At 41.3% G+C, this 23,973-nt stretch overlaps 1 protein-coding gene across 3 annotated transcripts in view; it reads right to left on the bottom strand.

Moving 5' to 3' along the window:
• Nucleotides 1–23,973, bottom strand: part of REV1 (REV1 DNA directed polymerase) — a 105,028-nt gene that overhangs the window by 80,848 nt on the left and 207 nt on the right. Inside the window, exon 1 of one of the 3 annotated variants that reach the window (XM_061626867.1) lies at nt 23,169–23,594. The exons of the other annotated variants lie outside the window; for them this stretch is intronic. The gene's annotated coding sequence lies outside the window, so the exon portion shown is untranslated. Of the gene's footprint in view, nt 1–23,168; nt 23,595–23,973 lie in introns of those variants that run through there. 3 annotated transcript variants of the gene reach the window in all.

Genomic DNA, 23,973 nt, shown 5'->3' with positions numbered 1-23,973 from the left:
ACGGCATTATGATATCGGCTGTTTTATTTTCAATACCTTTCCTAATTATCGCTAGCATGGAATTTGCCTTTTTCACAGCTGCCGCACACTGGGTCGACATTTTCATTGTGCTGTCCACTACAACCCCGAGGTCTCTCTCCTGGTCGGTCACTGCCAGTTCAGACCCCATGGGCGTATATGTGAAATTAAGATTTTTTGCTCCAATATGCATAATTTTACACTTGTTTATATTGAATTGCATTTGCCATTTTTCCACCCGTTCACTCAGTTTGGAGAGATCTTTTTGGAGCTCTTCGCAATCCCTTTTTGTTTTAACAACCCTGAACAATTTAGTGTCGTCAGCAAACTTGGCCACTTCACTGCTCACTCCTAATTCTAGGTCATTAATTAATAAGTTGAAAAGTACAGGTCCCAATACCGATCCTTGAAATTGGAAATTTGAAGGGGTTTTTTTTTCGGCTTTAAGAATGACAATCAAAGAAGTGGCAGAGACCATGGATGTACCCCTGGAAGGGTTTTCCCCTCTGGATATGTTTCAGAAGATAATGGATGAGATTAAGATAACGAAACAAGAACTGGGACAGAGTAGACAAGAGATGGCAACTGAATTTGGTAAAGTGAAACAGGAGTTGAAAGAAATAAAGGATTATATGAGAAAAGAAGCAGATGGACAAGCAATAGAATATGAAAAAGAAATTAAAGGGAAGGAGCAAATTCTGGAGATTGGATCAGATATATCAAATGTGGAATTGGAAAAAGATTTGGACTTTATGGCAAAAATTGAAGGGAGGATGCAAGTTCTGGAGATTGGAACAGATATATCAAGTGTGGAACTGGAAAAATATTTGGAGTTTGTGGATCCTGGAGATAAAGATTACTGTTTGGAATTCAGCGTTGTCCCTGGAGAAATTGATGAAGATATCAGAGATAAAGCTATCAATGTTTCGATGGAATTTCTGGACTGGAATGATTTGATGGAACTTGAAATAGAGAAAATTTATAGAATTAATTCCAGATATGTGACAATGGAAAAACTCTCAAGAGATGTGCTAGTGCATTTCGTAAAAAAGAGGAACAGAGATATGACTTTACAACAATATTTCAGTAACACATTCAGAATTGATGGCAAGGAACTATTTGTGATGAAGGAAATTCCCATCAGACTCTTACTATATGACTGTGACTATGACAGCAAGATTATTATGGGTGCAAGGATGGAAGTTGGAAGATGGAATTAACACTGATAATGGAAAAATGGCTATTGAAATTACTGGTCCTAGTAGACTTGATGAGATGGATTAATTGACATGTTTATTTGGAGAAAAATCGAGGGATATATTTCTCAAGGAGTGGAAACCTCTCTTTGACTTTTTGCGGAAAGAATAAAGTGATGTTAATGAGATTTGATGATTAATTAAGATAACTACTGGAGGAAAGTGATTTTGTAATATATTAAGAGACAGGTTTGCTATATATCATAGACCTATAACTGATCTGCGACAAATCGGAAGTCAACATTTTATTTTATTGTTTAATTTGTTTCTTTTTTGTTTTGTTTTGTTTTGCTTGAAAATTTGAATAAAATTAATGATAAAAAAAAGGAAAAATGAAAGGCAGGAGTCCACACATTTTGGATGGCTAACTCAAAATGTATGGTTGCCAGGATGCTGCCCCTTCCTCAACAGGTCTTCCTGACTTCACACTGCACTTCTGAAAATGCAATGAAAATCAAGGGCAACCCCTTGCTCTTCTTTGCAACACTAAGCTTGGAGATGGGAAGTGGGTTGGGACATGGTTCCTGAAACTGCATTGTGTGGAAACAAGCCATAGCTGCCCTCTACAGCTTGGAGCTGGACAGGGAGGCTGGTGTTTGCATAGGCTCTGTGCTTCTGAGGCCCTCAAAATACTTCAGAAGTACCACACCAAAACTGATCTCAAGTTTCTTCCCAACTTGGGGTTAGGAAGGAGACTATCATGCAGACGTACTCTGCACCTCTAGAGCTCAACTCAGCTGTGGAGACAATCTTTGCTCCCCCTCCCTGGAAAGCTCCGAAGTTGGAGGATGCCCAAGACTCTCTGCACTTGCCAGGGCAGCAGAACACTTGCTAAGGCAAGCAAAACTACAGACCCCTGAAAAAAGTCAAATTATTGTCCTTTCACAATCCTTTATAAAGTACCCTGCTTCAAGGCTCCAGATTACCCACCAGTAATCTGAGTGTTACCTCATCACCATAACACTTCACTATACATCAAACATCATGCCTTCTGATAACAAGCTGGAAAATGGGTCAATTATTATTTCCTCCAGGGCACCCAAACAGGGAAGTAATTGCATCAGTCCTGCCACAACTTGCCCAATATTAAACCCCCAGGAAAAGTCACTTGAGTAGCATAAGAACACAATGCCATTCTTAGTAACTCTACTGCAGTAAGACTGGATGGGTAGAGATACACTTCCATGGTTGTCATTTTGGTGTTTTTTATTCTAGAACACCCAGAACAAGTAAATTGTCATTATTCTTAGGTTTTGTTTTTTACAGCTGGAAACCATTAACAGTTTGAAACACAATTCAAAGTATGCACAGGTCCTATTTATTCAACTCCTTCAAGGGGCAGGTTAGACTGAAGGGATTTGAAACTAGATCTTCATCCTAGCCTAACTACCTTTGTCAAATTTCCCTATTCCTACCTAGTTCCCTCGGGGGGGGGAAGTCTTCTAATGTCATCAAGCAAAAAACAAACCAGAGAACATGTTTAATTTTGAGGTTTGGAAGTATCTACAATTCTTCAACCAAATAGGCACATTTATGTGACCCCATGCTTACAGTCAGCTCATTTTTAAAAATCCCTTGCAACAGTAGATGGGCTCTCAACAGTGACACACTGGGTAAAAGTGTGAAGCACATCTGAATCTGACTCCTCATTTTTTATATTTTACTGTCCAAATACAAGCATCAGCACAGAAATACAAATAATAAACTGGTTACTTTCTATACTGATTTACAGTATTCTCATTCCCTTATCTCCAGTAACAAGCCATGTCGATCTTCAACTTTGGTATTGCTGCACCATACTCAACCTGCCACTTTTCTCTGTTCCACCTGATAAAGATCTACCCTACTCTTTTCGGTCCCCCATGACTAAAACATGGTTCATACTCTGGCCATCTCCTACCTAGAGTGCTACAACCTTCCTCTCTCTAGCTTTCCCTTGTCACACTTCAGTCACCTCAATTAGAATTCTGCAGCTAATAAGTCACTTCTCTTATCACTAAGACCATATGATGCCCTTCCTGAGATGTGCACATTGGCTTCATGTTTCCCTGAGCATGCAGCACAAATCCTTGTCCTTATATTTACAATTAACAAAAGTAGCAAAGTTAGGTTAATTTTTCTTTACCTTTTATAGGGCCTGTCTATACCCAACAACATGCAAAAAGAATATTTCTCCTTGCCCCAAGACTCTGATATTAAGAGTCTATCAGTTATTTACTTGAAACAAGAACTGAATTTCTACCTGAATTGTAGCAAGTTTCACAGTATCTCTTATGACAAAGTCTCAGTCTAAACCAATCCTTAACATGTCTCCCATCCTTTTCTTGTGGGCTAATTTCAGTAGATTCAGAAGAACCCTTAAATATTTATTCATGATATTTATATCTCACACTTCCTTCAATTAACTCAGAACGCTGTACATTTTGCCCTTACAAGAACCCCGAGAGGTAGGTCAGGCTGAGAGGTAATGACTAGCCTGAGTGAGCTTTACGGCTGAGTGATTATTTGAATGTGGATCTCCCCAATTCAAGTCCATCTCTCAAACCGCTACACCAGAGGTAATCAACACAGCGGTCTCCAGTTGTTGTAAACTACAACTCCAACCACCCCTAGTTGAGGCTGATGGGAGTTGTAGTCTGCAATGTTAAAAGTAATAAGACATTTGTTTTGAGAGAATTATCTACTGGATAATTCACACTTCCACAGAGAGGCAGTTTACACCACAAGTCTCAGAATGCATTAAAATCAATACTATTCAACCCAGTGAAAAAGTCACAGATAATCTAGTTAATTTTGAGAAATGAAACCTCCCTAAAGTATAAATCCTACAAGCCACTTGGGGATGTAACCAGAGCTTTTCAAACATTTCATCAAAGATATTATCGCTATTTACGGAAAGTGAAAGCTAGTGAGACGATAAACTATTACAAGTGTCAGTAGCAGTTTTTACCATCTACACGCAGCACTTCAGCCCATGGTCCACCTTCAGAGTTATCTACTGCCTACCGATTCTGAACTTTGAGAACTGCTTCCTTAGAGTATTATTAAAAACATTTATGTGCCTCATAGACCACCACATCACCTCTCTCTTTTCTCTCTCTCTGTGATGTTCTTTAGAAAGACAACTGTTTTTCCATCTTTGAACTATTTCACAAGACTGGGTTCTATATGTTTTCTGCAGAATTGCTACATGAAGTCCAATCACTTTTAATGGGATACCTAAACAATGCTATCAAATTTTTGTCCTCCTGTGTTCTCTCCATACTTGTATCTTTTTTTCAGATTGCAGGTGATCCACGATTTTTGCTAAGAACAGAAAATAGTGCAATCACCACAGATACAGATTATTTTTAATAAAACTCTTCATCATGTTTGGAAAAATGTGGATGTGACAAGTTATGATCTACACTAAGGAACATCTTCACTATTATCATTCTAGTCAATGCCATTCTTTCACTGTGTTGGGGGTTTTTAATTAATCTTTTAATATATGCTAAAATGCATTTTGCCTACTATTTAAATCTGAAATATCCATGCAATATCACTTAAATGAAGGTGTTCTGGTTTGTTGTTGTTATGTGCCTTCAAATCGATTACGACTTATGGCGACTATGAATCAGCATCCTCCAATAGCATTTGTCATGAAACACCCTGTTCATATCTTGTAAGTTCAGGTCTGTGGCTTCCTTTATGCAATCAATCCACCTCTTGTTTGCCTTCCTCTTTTTCTACTCCCTTCTGTTTTTCCCAGCATTATTGTCTTTTCTAGTGAATCATGTCTTCTCATGATGTGTCCAAAGTATGATAACCTTAGTTTCATCATTTTACCTTCTAGTGATAGTTCTGGTTTAATCTGTTCTAACACTCAATTATTTGTCTTTTTCGCAGTCCATTGTATGCGCCAAGCTTTCCTCAAACACCACATTTCAAATGAGTTGATTTTTCTCTTATCCACTTTTTTCACTGTCCAACTTTCACATCCATACATAGAGATCGGGAATACCATGGTCTGAACGATCCTGACTTTAGTGTTCAGTGATACATCTTTGCATTTGAGGACTTTTCCTAGTTCTCTCATAGCTGCCCTCCCTAGTCCTAGCCTTGTTCTGATGTCTTGACTATTGTCTCCATTTTTGTTAATGACTGTGCCAAGGTATTGATAATCATTGACAAGTTCAATGTCCTTGTTGCCAACTTTAAAGTTACATAAATTTTCTGTTATTACTTTCTTCTTGACCTTCAGCTATAGTCCTGCTTTTGTGCTTTTCTCTTTAACTTTCATCAGCATTTGTTTCAAATCATTACTGGTTTCTGCTAGTAGTATGGTATCATCTGCATATCTTACATTATTGATGTTTCTCCCTCCAATTTTCACACCTCCTTCATCTTGGTCCAATCCTGCTTTCTGTATGATATGTTCTGCATATACATGAAACAAATAGGGTGATAAAATACACCCCTGTCTCACACCCTTTCTGGTGGGAAACCAATTGGTTCCTCCATATTCTGTCCTTACAGTAGCCCCTTATCCAGGTTGTGCATCAGGACAATCAGATGCTGTGGCACCCCCATTTCTTTGATAAGAGAAAAATCAACTCATTTGAAATGTGGTGTTGGAGGAGAGCTTTGTGGATACCATGGACTGCGAAAAAGACAACTAATTGGGTGTTAGAACAAATTAAACCAGAACTATCACTAGAAGCTAAAATGATGAAACTGAGGTTATCATACTTTGAACACATAATGAGAAGACATGATTCATTAGAAAAGATAACAATGCTGGGAAAAACAGAAGGGAGTAGAAAAAGAGGAAGGCCAAACAAGAGATGGATTGATTCCATAAAGGAAGCCACAGACCTGAACTTACAAGATCTGAACAGGGTGGTTCATGACAGATGCTCTTGGAGGTTGCTGATTCATAGGGTCGCCATAAGTCATAGTCGACTTGGAGGCACATAACAACAAAACAAACATAGTTTTTCATGATCTACACAATCAAAGGCTTTGCTGTAATCTATAAAGCTCAGGGTGATTTCCTTCTGAAATACCTTGGTCCGTTCTATTATCCAATGTATGTGTCGGGAGGATGAGCTGGGCTCCTGGGGGGTTGTCAGAAGAGGATTCAAATGGCTGGCAGAGGGAGGAGGGAGGAACTTACCCTCCATGGAGCGAAGCCGAAACAGAGGACATGCCAGAGATAGGGTCGCCTAGCAACGGGGAGCCTGAGAGCCTTGAAGTTTTAGAATCCCCCCCAGACATTCCCAGGCCCTCCCTTCTCCGCAGCTCAGAGCAAGAGGGAGGGCTGATCACAGCAGAAAGGCGGAGAGATGGTTTACCCTCAGCCCCTCCTTTATCACCCATAGGGGAATCGGACACTTCAGAAGAGGAGGAGGTGAGGCCTCCCCCCTCACCACGCACACGCAGACGGTTGAAAAGACAGGAGAGAAGGTGGGGAAGGCGGGCAGTACCTGAGGGGGAGTTAAGGAGGAGCGAAAGGTTGCGCGCCCGTTTAGCCCCTTCTTAAAGAACAGGCGGGAAGCAGCCCCTTGCTCTGTCAACTTTCTCCCAATGTCGCAGGACCTGTATCCCTGTATTGCTTCATGAGAAAGCGCAGTCTTTGTTGGACATTACTCTAATAAAACACGAATTAACTACAACCTCTGGTCTGGTTCCTGAGTCGCATCCTGGGCCTGACAGTATGTTTGCAATATGATTTCTGTTACCTCTTCCCTTTCTAAATCCAGCTTGGATATGTGGCATTTTTTGCTCCATATATGGTAAGAGCCTTTGTTGTAGAATCTTGAGCATCACTTTACTTGCATGGGATATTAAGGTAATAGTTCAATAATCACTGCATTCCTTGGAATCCCCTTTCTTTGAAATTGGGATGTATATTGAACGCTTAAAGTCTGTGGGCCATTCTTTTGTTTTCCAGTTGACAAATTTTTGTCAAAATTTGGACAGATTCAGTCTCAGTAACTTGTAGTAACTATTGGTATGCCATCTGTTCCTGGTGATTGGCTTCTTCCAAGTATTTTAACAGCAGCTTTAACCTCACATTCTAAAATGTCTGGTTCTTCATCATACGGTTCCTCCATGAATGAATCTGTCATCCTTGCATCACTTTTATATAATTCTTCAGTATATTGCTTCCATCTTCCTTTTATTTTATCTCGGTCAGACAGTGTGTTCCCCTGTTGATTATTCAACAACCGTACTCTTGGTTTAAATTTCCCTTATATTTCTCAAAAAATCAACTCATTTGAAATGTGGTGTTCCCAGAAGAGGGATTTCTATTCCAGATTTTTATTTTGAAAAATATTATACTGTTTTGAGACTACTCTCTTTTTGGTCTATTTTATTTTGACGAATCTGTTTTTTGACGATTGCCATTAATTGTTTCGATCCTGGGAACTGCATTTTGTTTACTTAACTATTGGAGAGATAAGGCTGTCTGCTCTGTTTATACTGTGATGTCACCAAGTTTGGAGTATTAACCCAATTGTTGCTGAAATAAGAAGTGGTTTTCCTATATTTTTCTTTTAAAATGGCAATTAAGAAAGTGGCTGAAAATCTGGAAATAACTATGTTTCAGAAAATAATGGATGAGATTGAGATAATGAAAATTGAATTGAGTAAAATGAAGCAGGAGATTAAAGATATAAGGGTCCCTGTGAGAGAGGTGACCCTGGAAGGGGTCCCTGTGAGAGAGGAGACCCCGGAGATTGGAACAGGGGTCCCTGTGAGAGAGGTGACCCTGGAGACTGGAATAGGGGTCCCTGTGAGAGAGGAGATCCCGGAGATTGGAACCAACGTGGAACAGGAACAAGATTTGGAGTCTATGGACTTTAGAAATAAAATCTATTGTTTGGAACTCAATGTTATCTCTGAAGAAATGAATGAAGATTCTAGAGATAAAGTTATCAATGGCATGGATAATCTTCTGGACTGGAATGATGTGATGGAGCCCAATATAGAGAAAATCTATGGAATTAACTGCAGCCATGTGACAATGGAAAAACTTTTAAGAGATGACCCAGTGTATTTTGAAAAAAAGAACAGAGATATGATTTTACAGCAGTATTTCAGCAACCTATTCAGAATGGATGGTAAGAAAATATTTGGGATAGAGGTAATCCCCATCAGACTCTTACTATATGACTATGGCTTTGACAGCAAGATTATTATGGAATACTGATAATGGAAGATTGGATATTGAAATTACTGGACTTAACAAGACTACTGAAGATGGAAGATGGAAAATGGAACTAATAGAGATAATAGAACAATGGCTACTGAAATTATTGAACCTAACAGATTCTGATGTGATGGATTGATTGAAATGTTTGTTTTGACTATGGTTATGACAATAAGATTATCATAATTGGTAATGAGATGGATTAATCGATATGCTTATCTGGAAAAAAAAATTGATAGATATATTTCTTGAAGAATTGAAGCCTCTCTTTGACTTTTTGTGGAGAGAGTAAAGTGATGTTTGTGAGATTTGATGATTGAGTAGGATAACTACTGGAGGAAAGTGATTTTGTGGTATGACTTAAGAGACAGGATTGTTATATATTGTGGACTTATAACTGATTTGATCTTTGACAAATGGGAAGTCAATATTTTACTCTTTATTTTTTATTTTTGTTTTTTTTTTTCTTTTTTTCTTTTTGTTTAACTATTTTTGATTTTGTTTTTTGTCTTTGAATGTTTTATGATTTTGTCTTGTATGTTTTATGAAAATCTGAATAAAAATTATTGAAAAAAAAAAAAATGAAATGTGGTGTTCCGTGAAAACGATAAATAATTGAGTGTTGGAACAAATTAAACCAGAACTATCACTAGAAGCTAAAATGATGAAACTAAGGTTGTCATACTTTGGACACATAATGAGAAGACATGATTCACTAGAAAAGACAATAATGCTGGGAAAAACAGAAGAGAGTAGAAAAAGAGGAAGGCAAACAAGGGATGGACTGATTGCATAAAGAAAGCCACAGGCCTGAACCTACAAGATCTGAACATACAGTAGGGCCCCGCTTTACGGCGATTCGCTAATACAGCAGTCTCAATTAGACACAATTAGACTTGGGCATCATGCGCCATTCTATTCAATGAGTTCTGCTTTACAGCGGTTTTCACTTTATAGCGGGGGTCCAGAACATAACCCGCCATATGAGTGGGGCCCTACTGTAGTATTAAAGGAAGCTAAAATAATAATAAACATACTGTATTTACAAGCATTCTATCTGGATCTGTCAACTTTTTGACAAATTGATATTGACAGCTTCCACGTTAACATGGACATCTCAGATCTGTGCTTGAGTTGCAAAGAGCTAACACAGAGTTCAGTTAGATCCATTGCAATAATCCGACCATATCCACACCATGGTTTAACTGCCGTTTGGCATGCACAAGCTGGAATGAACCCAATCTGCACCCCCGTCCACACAACCAAAAGAACAACTTTGGCTGTGTTAAGTTTTGCTTTCCTTGAAGCTCAGCTTGTTGTGTCATCCAGGAGATCCTGTTAAACTCTTGATTCGTTTAACAAACCAGTTTCATAATTTATAGTTGGTTTATTTTGAAACCAACTGAGCATTATGAAGACATAATGCTTAATCATAGCTCAGCACCGACTATGACTGCTTGCTTAGCAATACTAAAATCCAGTGACAGCTGATGACTCAAAGCAACCCCACATTTTCAAGTCTGCCAATCAACTCCTACCAGTGGAGCCCTGCAGGTCAAAATGCAAAGCTGACTGAAACACAGTTTGTCTGCTATTGCACAAATATTGCGTGTTTTTCACTTTTTTGTTATTTTATGACGCTATTCCTGATTTTATTATTTTTCTGATGTAGTTATGATTTTATTGTTATGTTATGATTTTGCCCTGGTAAGCCACTGGTTTGTTCTGAAGTGGGGTATACTTTTTAAAACACAATAAACCATACATAATACATGTTTACATGTTCTGTGCCAGAGAGAGATAAAATTTCCAGATATTTTGAAGTCAAGGGAAAAAATTGAAATTGTGGGGAAATAGATAAATATGCAATATTTACTTTTTTAACACTGTTTACACATTGAAAGCTCACTTTGTTACTTTAGGAATCTAAAGTATAACTTTGATTGCCCATAAAGTTATCATGTTTGATATATTAAAAATACAGTTTATTCACACAATTACAAATTGAACTTTTAAAAAGTTTTGTTACAAATTGAGCTACAAGCTGCTTAACTGTAAGTACATAGTATCTTTGGTTTTGCCAGATTATCAGGAACAGGCAAAAACAATAAAAAACAAACAACCATCAACATTATATTTATTTACTTAATAAGTTTGTATCTTGCCCTTCCTCCCAAAAGAACCCAAGGTGGCAAACACACAAGCAACAAAACATCTAGAAACGTATTTTAAAAAGTAAAACAAATTATGCATTTTGAAAATTATTATGTCTCCTACAGCCCTCTACCGTGCCAAGCAGACACAAAGCACCCATTTCCATAGAAAGAGCTGAGAAAAAGAGGTGGCAGGGAAACCAAGTGAATACTGCATGAAATTTAATCAATCTCATTTTCTATCTATCAGTTTCTGCTTTTTTGTGTTGGTTTGTACTCTCCCCCATTCCCAGTCCTTTAAGGCTCAAGTCAAGAGCAGTGGTGTCAGCAGAATTTACTGGGCCCCATATAGTGTATGTAGATTGGGCTCCCTACATTCCCAACGCCCCCCCACCTCCCAGCAACCTATTAGCACGAACTGTTGCTTATGTACATATAATGACGATATGAACAGTTATTTTGAACCCACAGTTTTGATGTATTTAACAGATTTTTAACTCACTTTTCAGAGTTCCTGCCCTCACAAGGCATTTAACAACAGCTCTAAATAGTTCAAGAACAATGACCATATAATTATTAAACATCTAAACATTAAAACAACATTAAAAAGTGAGCTCAGCCAGGCCAGTGGCTCCCAAGTGGGAAGTGGATGCTGCAGAGCTTTCCGCCAAGTTCCCATCATTTGGATTGCTCTGCCCGCATGCACAGCTTGACTGAACCAACTGTCCCTCTAACCTACCTCACAGGGTTGCTGGAAAGACTCCAGACACATACACTGGAGATGGAAAAATAAATACACCCCATAGAATAGTTTATTGTAAAACCAGTTGGTCATTGCAGATTTTTTTAATAAAAAATCGGCACTACTTTCCTACCAAACAGCAGTGACACCTGCTTAATTGCCTTAAAATAGGATGGGGAAAGGGAGAAGTGTGTGAGATTAGGACCGCATCTTTACTCCCAGAAACATGAGGATTAAAGCATCATTTTGGGAAGGTTTTCAAAACAGGCTATGAATTAGACAAATAAACTGCCCTGTTCAGCAGCCCAGGAAAATGTAAACTTGTATGATTCCTTATATTTAGAAAACTAACATTTTGTAATAGCTTCTTAAGCTGCATGTACATTTTTTATTTCAAAAATTTGATAGATAAAATATATAATATGCTATTTTTTGCAAGTAATTTTAAGAAACCCTTCATGTGCACTTTTATTATCATCATCCCTGAAACTGTTCACTGTGCATGCCTACCAAGATCCTGTGGCCCTGTGTGTGCTTCTTTGATTTTCTGGACCTCATGCTAATGTGCACACAGAGAAAAAAGTCGGTACACAGGCACATGTGCTGCTGTTGCTGAAAACTATAAGCTTAGTCAACTTACTTGATGTGCATATGCACACCACTAACCAATTCACATAGACAAGAAGGAAAAGGCAGCTCTTTTCAGCACTTGCAAGGGTTTCCAGCTGTTGCCTGGTGTTCAAAAAGTCCCTTGTCAATCACAGTTCTGACTTCACTTATTGGCTAAAAACCTGAAAGGATGAGAATTGGAGCAGCCAGCTAGCTCATTTCACAGTAATGGTGGGGGGGAGGGTTCACATTTGGGTGCAAAATGTTTGTTCCAGAGCACTTAGAAACTTACTTCTTTTAAAAAATGAAAGCTAAGAGTGTGGGCCTCCTGCTGACCTATGAGAAATAGATCTTTTCTACCTTTCATGTAAGATGATCTCAGCTAGAACTTGAGCTCCTCCTAGTAGTTGAAGGCAGAAAAGACACTGTTCAGTTTTGCAGTCTTCTAGTCTCCCCTTACACACAGGGATCCGTTCTTTTTGCCTTTACCAAGTGTGGTTAGGTTCACACTCTCTGCTCACCTTCTGTAGTATCAGGCCTGTTTTTTAAAGAGTCATTTCAGTGTGATTTGTCTTATCGTTTGTCTCAACTAATTCCTGGTGCTTAGTTTCTTCATTCAGCCATATGTTTTTCCTCAAAAAACAACTTTGTGTCTGTTGATTTCTCAGCCTTTTCTTCCTACTGTGCATCTACTTCTGCCTTTTAGTCTTCTTTCTCCCTTTGGGGAAGTAAAGCCCACTGCTGGATTCTATTTTTTACTTCAGAAATTCCCACTCCAACTGTAGTCTTCCTCATCAATACCCCCCATCAGCATTCCTCCCCTCCATATTCAGATGGCCTTATTGTTCTTCCTTGTCCTTCCCCAGCTTCTACTATTCAGTGTTACCTGTCCCACTGCCCCCATAAGCCCCACCAGCCTGTCAGCAAGCACAATGAGTCCCATTCTCAGGCTATGGGAAAACCTAGAAAAATATCTGAAGAAAAAACAGCGGTTCCCACCAAAAAAGTCTAGACCTCTGCTGCTGCCTCTGCTTCCAACCATAACAACCTTGTCAGCGGCTTCTACACAACAGAGCCATTTAATACTGGCAGTTAGCGCCAACCACTCTTCCCTGGGAACAGAGAGTGTCTTGCCACTTATGATATCTGCAGGCAGGGGGACGATGGAAGCCTCATCCAATTTCAACACGCCATCATTGAGACCCTTCAGCACAGCAGGTCTGTGGGAATGGGGGGAGAACACCAACAGAGTCTTGTCATTCGCCCTTCCCAGTGAGTGGGATCATCTTGAAGGAGGCGGAAAACCCGCTTTGACTATTATGTCTGGCACTGGGAAAGGATCACAATGTTTAATGCACAGATCCGTCAAAGCTAGGAAACAGCTCTTTGATGATGGGGGGGCAGTCATCGTCAGCCTTTAGGTCCATGTTTTGTTTTGTACTCAGGCTTGTCCCAAGGACTTCAGGGACTTTCAGGACAACTCCAGAGTTCAGCCCTCCTGACCCTTCATGTCTTGCAGACAGGGCTGTGGAGTCGGTACGCCAGACCTTCGACTCCGATTCCTCATTTTTCTATTGTCCGACTTTGACTCCTTCATAAATGGCAAACATATATTAACTAGTAACAACAAATTTACTGTAGCAAAATGGTAGCACAAGGTATTTCATCATCACCACGTGAATCCAGAGCTTGGAAAAGTTACTTTTTAAAACTACAACTTCCATCAGCCCCAGGGATTGGGCTCGTGGGAGTTGTAGTTCAAAAAAGTAACTTTTCCAAGATCTGGATTCACATGGTGGTGATGAAATGCCTCCTGCTAAATTTGTTATTACTAGTTAATATACATTTGCCATTTATGAAGGAGTCGAAGTCGGAGTCGGTACATTTCTACCGACTCCAACTCCGACTCCACCCAAAATTGCTCCCGACTCCGACTCCACGACTCCGAAGCCCTGCTTGCAGAACCATAATGCTAGTCTGCTTCATCAGCTGGGCTGCCCAATGTTTCCCAGTCACCTTCATCATAACTGCATCTATCAACTGACATGCTTCAACATTTAAAGAAACTTGGTTAGGTGACCTTTCTAAGGATTTGGCTGCTATGTTTCAAATCATGTCTCACACCGTGCAACAGGCTCCTGCTATATAAAGTTCCAATTTACTGCCAAGCCAGTCTCATTCTTCACCGCAGTAGGGTGCTCACTCTACTCCATAGATTGTGCCCCAGGCCCTTGGTTCTACCCCATGCATCTCCTGATCCCCATGCTGTACATAGGGGGCAGGTGAGAAGCACATGATCTAAATAGACCAGAAAGGACCCTCCAGACAGAGCTGAGGGTCCAGATTCTAATTTGATTGTTTTGGACAAGTAGGAATGGTTTGATGTTTCAGAGTCCAAGTATGTAGCTTCTAATCACCTCTTCCAGGATTCCTGCTATCTCACCTTGCTGTGCAAGACAATGGAGACTCTACATCTGAATTCCAAGGCGAAACTTCCTGCTCCCTCCTCACCCAGAATGGCAGCAGTATGCCCTGATCCTCAATAAAAGTCCAGAGTGGCGAAGCTTCTGTCACTCTTTTCTAAAGTCATAAATCTTAGTTTAATACACCCTTGCATTGCAAGAAGTCTGTTTCCACAGCTTACAAGTATTATGCTCTACAGCAAAATCTGATGGATCAACTGACACTTCCTTTTGATGAGCACTTTGTGGGACTAGTGAGTCCTTTGAATCTGAAAGTTTTGTATGTGCAGCTAATGAGTGCCATGGAACAAAACATGGATCTGGATTTGAGGTGAGTTCATGAGGCTAGTGCCTTGTCAGTATGGGGGCTGCTTCAGCTTCAGTCTTTGAAAGTGCCTCCTTGTTCTGGTTAGAAGGGTTGTGGAATAGTGCACAACAAGATCCAGCTAGAGTCAGCAACTCAAGAGAGTTTCTCTCTTGAAAATCTCCCATGCTATAGCCTTCATGGTTAATGCTTCCATGGATGCAGTACAAGCTTCTGCTAGAGCCCTGGCAGCAGGCATTTTCATGAGGAGGACCCCTAGGTCATGCCACTGAGAAACCAATGTCATGGCTCTGCACCAACATATCCTCTGTGCCTTATGTCAGTGACAAGCTGATGTCTTGATGCACCAACATGTCCTCTGTGCCGTATGTCAGTGACAAGAATGATGTCTTCTAAGTAGAAGGAGGATAGGTGTTCCTTTCATAGAGAGTTCCATCCTTGTCCAGCCAACCAGTCATTTTGAGTCCCAAGCCAGAAGAGGTTTGTTGGCCTGCCCCTTCTGTAGTAGTCAACGTTCTAGCAACAGGAACCATCAACAGTACTCTGGCAAATTTGGATCAGGTGCCTAGCTGCAAGTCAACAGCACCTGTTCTGACGTCAACACCCCTCCTGTTGGAGGTCGCCCACAGTTTTTCTCGGATGAATGGCACAAAATCACTTTGGGGGTGCTGCAGACTATGAAGCAGGGCATAATTCCCTCCTCAAAGTTTCTTCCTTTCTTTCTTTCCACCAATTTGGAAAAGAGAGTCAAGGTTCAGGATGCCATTCAGCATTTGCTTCAGATCTCTATCATACAACCAGGTCCCCCAAAGGAAATATTCTCAGGCATCCATTCTACTTTCTTTACTGTGGCTTCTTCTTGGGCATCTGTTCCATTTTCTTTACTGTGGCTTCTTCAAGGCAGTACTAGACCTGAACCATCTAAACAAGTTCATTCAATATGTCAAGCTCTGGATGGAGACACTTCTGCCTATTAAGTAGGCCCTGGAAAAGGGGACTTCCTCTCATCAATATCAAGGAAGCATATTTACATGTTCCTATTTTGTGCCCACACAGGCGTTACCTCAGATTTGTGTTCAACGACCTCCACTTCCAGCACAAGGCCATGTCCTTCAGGCTATTGTTGGCCTCCAGAGTGTTCTCGAAAACTGTGGTCACCCTAGTGATCCACCTCAGCCTGCAAGGATTTGACATTTATCCCTATCTGGACAACCTCTTGATTCAATCTTCTGAGGGCCTGGGAGGATCTTCACATCAAGCTGGCATGTCTCAAAACCATGGGTTTCTGATCAGTCACACAAAGAGTCAACTGTGTCTGCTTCAGCAGATCCCGCATCTGAGAGCCATGATAGACACAGAGACAGGAGGTTATGTCACTTTCTTTGGAGCAAGCCTCCAAGAGTTGACTAGGAGTCCATTCTATTCTATTCTTTCCATCAGTGGATCTCATGAAACTTGCAGGAATCCTAGTTCTCATGGTCTGGACAATTCAGATAACTCCTTGGGCAGAATTCCACATCATCAGTCTTTGGTCTGGTGGTCACAGAAGGCCATCTTGCAAGGGGAGTTCCCTTCCCAGATTACTGCAATGTCAGAACAGTCTCATCATTTCTCCTTCATTGGACAGAGGCCCATCTGGAGTCCCTCATGCTGGAGCATCTAAAAGATGAGGAAAACAATCGGGGAAATGGCCTAAGTTGGGAACAAGTTCACCATGGACAGTGGAGACTGCCTCCAGATGTTTTCAGGGAACTCATGGGCATCTTCAGAAGACTGCAAGTGGATCTGTCCACCTCTCCCTACAACCGTCAGGAAAAAGGATTTTTCTCCTGCTATGAAGTTCCCTCAGTGGAAGCCACAGACACTCTTATCTTTCTATGGACACAGAAGCTGTTGTGTGTATTTCCTCCTATGCTGCTTTTTTCCAGAGTCCTCAAGAAGATCTGAGATGAGAGGAAGAGATTTCTTCTAGTGGCTCCATACTGGCCATGGAGGCCATAGGTCTCTGAGACACTTAATATAGCAACGTCTGCTCTGTGGCAGCTACCTCTCAGAGAGGATGTTATCCCAGGGAAGTCTGTAACTTCATGGGTGGTGATTTAAGAGGAAACTTTTGCTAAGGCAAGTCTCTCACCTTCAGTAGTTGATATCATAATGTCTCCCAGACATTCTTCCATTACAGAGTTTGGCAAAGTTACTTTTTTGAACTACAACTCCCATCAGCCCCAGCCAGCATGGCCACTGGATTGGGCTGATGGGAGTTGTAGTTCAAAAAAGTAATTTTTCCAAGCTCTGCGCCTTTATGAAAGTACATGGAAGGTGTTTATCTGCTTGGTGCTGTAAGGTGCAATGAGCTTCCAGGAAAGTGGGTGTTAATGAGGTGTTGCCTTTCCTTCAACACAGGCTGACTAGAGGGCTCAGGCCCAACTCTCTTCAGCAACAAGCCTCTGCTCCGTCCTCTGTCTTTTCCACAACTCCAGATAAACCATCGGATTCTCACCTATTATTGAAGCTTTTCCTGCGAGGAGCCACCATCTCAGCAACTCCAACCCAGCATCACTTCCCTACCTGGAAGTTGCACAAGGTTTTGACTACTCTCCTTCTTTTGAGCCTCTCCCTCTTCGTCTACGTTCTTTCAAAGTTACTTTTCTCGTAGCTATCATTTAGGCCTGGAAGATTACAGAGCTAAATGCATGATTTGTGAACAAACACTACCGTAGCTTCCACAAGGACAGAGTGATCCTCTGTATTATTTCTTCTCACCGTCAACAGGAGCTCATTCTGCCCTCTTTATGGCCTTCATCTCTCTATCCGACTGAAGAAGCTTAGCACTCATTGGATGTAAGTAGGTTTACACCTCAAGAATGAAGCCCCTTTTGCCAAACTAATATCCTGTTTCTTTACACCCCTCTTCTTTGGGAAGAAGTGTCCATTTCCACTCTGTCTAGGTGGCTTAAAGCCTGCACGGCATTGGCCTATGCCTCCTCAAGTCTCACTCTTCCATCTAAGATTCTGGCACATTCCACCAGGGTGGTGGCTACTTCAGCTGCCTTTTCCCCTTAATGCTCCTCTTCATGAGGTTTGCAGCAGGGCTGTGGAGTCGGAGTCGTGGAGTTGGAAGCAATTTTGGGTGGAGTCGGAAGAAATGTACCGACTCCGACTTCAAAATAAAATAAATAATTTATTTTTTTTTGTTTTAATGTATGTTGAGGTCTTTTATGATGTCTTAAAGTGTTTTTAGTGTTTCTGTTTGCCGCCCCGGGCTCCTGTTGGGAGGAAGGGTGGGATATAAATCAAATAATAAATAAAATAAATAAATAATATACATTTGCCATTTATGAAGGAGTTTGAGTCGGTGTTGGAGTCAGACAGTAGAAAAATAGAGGAGTTGGAGTCGAAGGTTTGATGTACCAACTCCACAGCCCTGGTTTGCAGGTGTTTGACATGCATGTAAAGATGATCTCAGAGTCTCTCCCTATTATGTGCTAGGCTTCTTGATTCTGTTTTTGTTTTCTGTTCTGTGGTAGAGTGTGCTTTTCTGTCTGTTTTTGAAGTCATTGTTCTTATATACTGTTCAATTTTGCAGTCTTCTAGTCTCCCCTTACACACAGGGACCAGTTCTTTCATGACAAGCCAGAAAAGGCATACAGATTTTATCGCCAAAGATCAACACAATCCAGAGTACAAAGTGCCATGGTCAGAAAGCAAGAAATAATCAACATTTAAAGCACAAGAGCCCTGCTGGAACAGACCAAGGCCCATTTAGTCCAGCATGCTGTTCTCAGTGGCCAAACTAGATTCGTATGAGAAGCCAGCAAGCAAAACTTGAGTACAATGGTCCTGTACCCCCTTGGGCTCCCCAGCAACTAGTATTCAGAGGCATACTATCTCTGATATTTGACGTGGCACAAAGCCATGACTAACAGATACTTCAAAAAAATATAAAGCAGGTACTTGCGAGCTAAGCTACACAATTCAGAACACGTCACTCATAATGTTCATGATACAACCCTAAGATTGGATTGTGTATGTGTTACTGTTTGATGGTTTCATTCAGATTTATTGTTTTTGTTGTGCTTTATAATTTTATGTTATACCACTTCAGATATTTTTAATATAAAAATAGTATAGTTAGTACATAAATATTTTAAAAAATAAAGACTTCCTAGAAAACATTTCCCCATTTTAAAGATGGGGAGTAGGACACCAAAGCCAGAGAGATTACCATACTCCTTTTTTCCTCTCTCCCTCTCTAGCAACAAACAAGAGAGGAATGCTGTTATTATCCTGTCTGGCTTATATGTTTCTCAGAAGCATTTGGCCGACTACTCTTGCAAACAAGAGTCCTAGACTACATGGAGACAAATTACCTATCCAAAGCAACAAACTAAGTGCAAGGCAGAGGAAGGATCGGAGCTCCAACACATCAAACCATTCCCTTGACCCTCACCTTTGCTACTACTGCACAATACCAATTAATACAAAAGGCAAAACAGTTTCCCACACAGATCCTCTTCCTAATAAATTTTCCTTTTATTCCCCCAAATGCCTCCCCAACTGATTTAAGCTCTGCTTCCTCCCTCCCAGGTTTCTAACTCATGTCAGTGACATAGACAAGCAGGTCAGCTTTCTCCCTTTTTCAGTTTCCCACCTGCATCAACGCAGCCTGTGAAGGTGAGTTGAAGAGGCAGGTTTCAAGATGCAGGAGAAGAATGGAGTTGAAAAAAATAAAAGGCAGCAGGTCAATCAACAATCCAACTGCCACTGACAGTGTGCCAGCTTCCTGCATTCATCTCTCCTTCATGATCTGTTTTTCCTAAAACAGGCAGATGGCAATGGAATGCTCCAAGATCAGTTCATAGAATTTGGCAGAGAATGAACTCTATAAACCCCATTTCTGATCCTGCACACATACCTTGGAGTCATAGGCTGCAACTGCCCATGAAGGCAGAAAACCAAGAACACATACAGAAAAGTCAATTCACATTTATTTTTAGATGTGCTTTTTGATCTCAAGATAGTGGTATGGGCAACTATGCTGAATAAAGAATGTAGCAAGATTCAAAAGATAATGTGAAAACATGGTTTAGCTTGCCAGGTTAAGCCCTGCCGCAAGAGAACATATACATAAACATTATTAAAATCTAGTCATTGTGTAAGCAGATATGCTGGAGAAGTGGGGAAACCATAGTTTACTCAAAAAAGATATAATGCTTAACTGTGGCCATGTTTTGATGTCATGCTAAACCAGAGTGGGGAACTGGATTCAGCAGGTAGGCCAGATTCTTCCTTCCTCCATGTCCTGCAGGCCAACTTTGACAGGTGGATAGGGTCACCCACCTGTCAATCATGCAACTTAATTATGATGTCAGGTGGCAACTTGAAAGGGGCTCACTGACCACTTTAAGCTCCTGATTGCTCCCTTGCAGCCCCGGCTTTACCTGCCTCTGTCATCACATATGACAGGTGTGGTGCAGGTGGGTGTGATTTGAGGATAATGGCTTTGAAGGTCAAACTAGGCCTTCTGCCAGGCCAAAGCAGGCCTGCACACTGAAAGTACCCCACCACTGCGCTAAGCAACCATTTCGCATGACTTGAACAAGCCTAGCCTTCATCTAGGCTCACATGCTCCCTCCCCCCACAAGGACGAGTTTTGAAGTTTTTGTTTTCTTGTAACTGCATGCCTGATGTGACCAACTGTGAGTAACATTAACTATAGTTACTTTCCAACATGTCAATTTCAAGCCATGATTTCACAAGCTGGCTTGTTGAAACTAATCATAACCAAAAAGCAGTAGAGAGCTTCTGAACTCTTCCTCTTGGCTGTATAGGAGAGAAGGGAGCATGTAAGCTCCAACAATGATTTTATGCAATGACTGAATGCTGCTATTGTTAAATATCCAGGTTTGCAGTCATATTGTTTAAATATTACCACCACAATGTAAAAAAAACATGACTAATTGTTGTGCCTTCTTAGCAGGCTGAAATAAATTCTTCTTAGATCCAAAAGAAATAGAACTTTCTTTGCACATAGGCCCACACCATAAAATGTATTTGCCTTATGTGTTCATTTTGTACTGATTTAAAAATATCCTTTAGCTGTTTTTAAAACTGCTTTTAACTGGTTTTATGGTGCGTCATAAATCACTTTCAGACACATGTAAAAAGCAACTCGTAAATAAACACATTTATTGGAAGGAAATTGCTTTGACTGTTACAGATGCAATTCAACCAAACTTGAACACCATTAAGTTCCATCAATTTCCATGGAAAAAATTACCACATGGTTTACCTTAAATCTATATGCCTAAAGATGAGCTTCAGGTGGATTTTAACATGGAGTATCAATTAAAAAATTATTATTGTCTGCCACTTGAAGTGCTAGATGAACTAGGGTACCATTCTATACAAAATTATTTGGGAGTAAGCCCCAGTGAATTTAATGAGATTTACTTGTGAGCATTATGCTACTAATATGAAGCAAAGGAACATTAACCATTGCACACTAAAGTTCTTTTCTTAGTATTTCACAATTTAAGACAGCTAGTTATTCAGTATTTTATAAATTCTTTTAACAAATTCTGTTCTTTTATTTAGCTATTGAACTAGTTTACCCCCCCCTTTTAAAAGCAGCAGAATCAGTAGAAACAGAGTCTTCAGTCCATCCACAAAGCTGGGGCAATTCTTTCTATTACATTTTCAAATGCGACTGGGTCAGAGGCAGAAAACAAACAAGCAGGAAAGTTTAGTCATTAACAAGGCTAGAATCTTATACACACTTTCTTAGGTACTGTCTCACTGAATAAATGGGCATTTCTTCCAACTCAAAATACAGAGAATTCAGTTGCAGGATTACAATCCAACACATACATACTAGGAAATATTCTATGCACTACCAAGCAAATGTGTTTAGCACCAGCCAGCAGGAAAGGTAATAAATGTTTTATTAAAACAAGCATTGTTTTAGAGAAGCAGGTTGCGTTTGCTGTGCAAGTGAAGATTCAGAACAGTCATTAAGAAAAAAATAGTTTAAAATCTCCATTTACTTAAAACTAAAAATTATGTTTCTGTTATGTGGCCTTCCTAATGTTACACTCCACTAGTAATGATCTGCAATGTTCAGTAAGCAGATAAACTAGCCTTACAGAGGCAGAAGAAAAGGCCAACATCAAAAAAAAGTTAATGCCACACAAGAGACAAGATAGCAAATGAAATGTCTGCAGAGACCATTTGTGTTTAATTATCTTGAGTTTAACAAAGCTATTATAAGGACCTCATCCAACTACAACCTCCAGTACCCACTAGTGATTAAGCCACTAAAGAGATGTACCAAGACCTCTGTTTGACCTTTTTGTTCTGAACCTCTAGGGCAGCATAACTAACACGAGCAATCTCCCCCTTACCAGAATTATAGAACAAAAACGTGCAAATTGGATAGCTCTTAAATACACATAAATATGGCTGGTTTGTGCCTGAGCATATAAGATCTACTCAAGAAAAAAACCCAAATAATCCTTTTTGGTCAACTTTTTAAAACAAATTGAGACTTTTTAAAAAACCCAGTCATGAAATCCTGTTGCACTGCACTTCATATGGCATTGCTCATTCCTCCCCACACCTTTGAATCCTGAGGCTAAATAGCCAATATATCATTTTACAACAGGCTTACAACTAACATAACTTTAATCCTATCAAGAACAACGGTGTCTGAAGAGACAGAAGACTATAGAAAATAATATTTCCTTCACTGTCACTGAACAAAAACCCATTTCCTTATGTTGTACTGAACAACATAATCAAACTGTCCACCACTACTCAGCGCCTATAGTTCATAACGAGCAAGATAGTAGTAAGCTGCAGACAGCTGCAGTGATAGAAAGCTACAGACACCGCCATGGTTTCCAGAACGTGTACGGGTTGCAAACGATTATCCAGAACTAAGGACAGCAACACTGGTTAGCACCACTAAGGAGATCGTTTCTGCGTGGATGGAAGAGGCAGGCAGGCAGGCAGGCAGATGGTGCTTCCCACCTCTCCCAACTGCATCACTATCCCGGTGCCGTACTAGAGCTTGTTGTGTCTGAAACGGCGGCGGCGGCGGCGGCGGCGGCAGCAGCGAAGGCCCCATGTGATATATATAATATATATCACACAGCACAACCCCGTCGGAGTCGGGGCTGCCTGACCCTGCAAGTCGCCAGGTTACATAAGACGCGCGCCACTAGCGCTAACAAGGCGGCGGCAACGGGCGGGAGACCAAGCTTTGGGCCCGGAACAGCCGCGGGCCTCCCCTCTGGAGGCAAGCAGGAGAGGAGGAGCAGGAGACGGGCAGCGCAGCGGGCTTGAGATGCCCCGTTCGCCTCAGGAAGGAAGGCTGTTCAGAGAAGTCGCGGCCGCTCTCTCACCTTTCGCCGCGTGCCGGGCGTCACCGCCGACTGCCCTGCCGGGCCGTGTGGAAGCTTCACATCGTGTCCCCTCACGCAGCAGCAACCGCCGCCGGCGCCGCCGCAGCAATAGAAGCAGCTGCAGCCGCCACTCACACTTCGCCTCGCCTGTCTTCACCCCGTTACTCCTCCTTCGACCTTCCCCTTTCCTCAGAACGCCGCGTCACGCACGGCGCGCTGAAAGTCTCGCGCCACCAACCGCCACTGCCTGCCTCCCTCCTTCCTTTTGGCTCTATCAACAACACTCGCGTCAGCCTACCAGCCAGTCGGCTCACCCTCCTGCCCTGAAGCGGCGCCCCCTTGTGGCGTGCGTGCGTGCGTGCGTTACTAAGGAGCTCGAAGCCAACGGCAGCAACTTCCTTCCACCACTGGGAAAGCTTAAAATAAATAAACAATTTTGAACGGGGGGGGGAAGAAGGAAGAGGAGGAAAGCCTTTCCAGTGCCACGTGGTGTCTGGTTAAAAGAGAAACAGAGAGCGCAATTTCTCGACCACTCTTTCTCTTTGCTTTTTACTCGCTCTCTTTTCCCCCTCCGGCCGCGCTGCGGGCTCTTCAGAGGGGGGAACAGAGGAGGCTCCTTCTAAAGGAGGAGAGACGAGGGCGGTTATGCTATCACTGAGGAACTGAGGAGTGCTGTTTGTGGTACGCACGAACAGAAATGGCAGACGGAGGGGGCTTGCACTGAGGGAGTGATATATATAGAGAAGACAGATATAGATACATAGCTAGCTCTAGCGCTAGTCCTATGAACTGCAGCTCGGAATAG

Source organism: Rhineura floridana, chromosome 5 (genome assembly GCF_030035675.1).
Source record: "Rhineura floridana isolate rRhiFlo1 chromosome 5, rRhiFlo1.hap2, whole genome shotgun sequence".
Lineage (NCBI taxonomy): Eukaryota > Metazoa > Chordata > Lepidosauria > Squamata > Rhineuridae > Rhineura > Rhineura floridana.
This window is presented reverse-complemented; position numbering and strand designations above follow the sequence as displayed.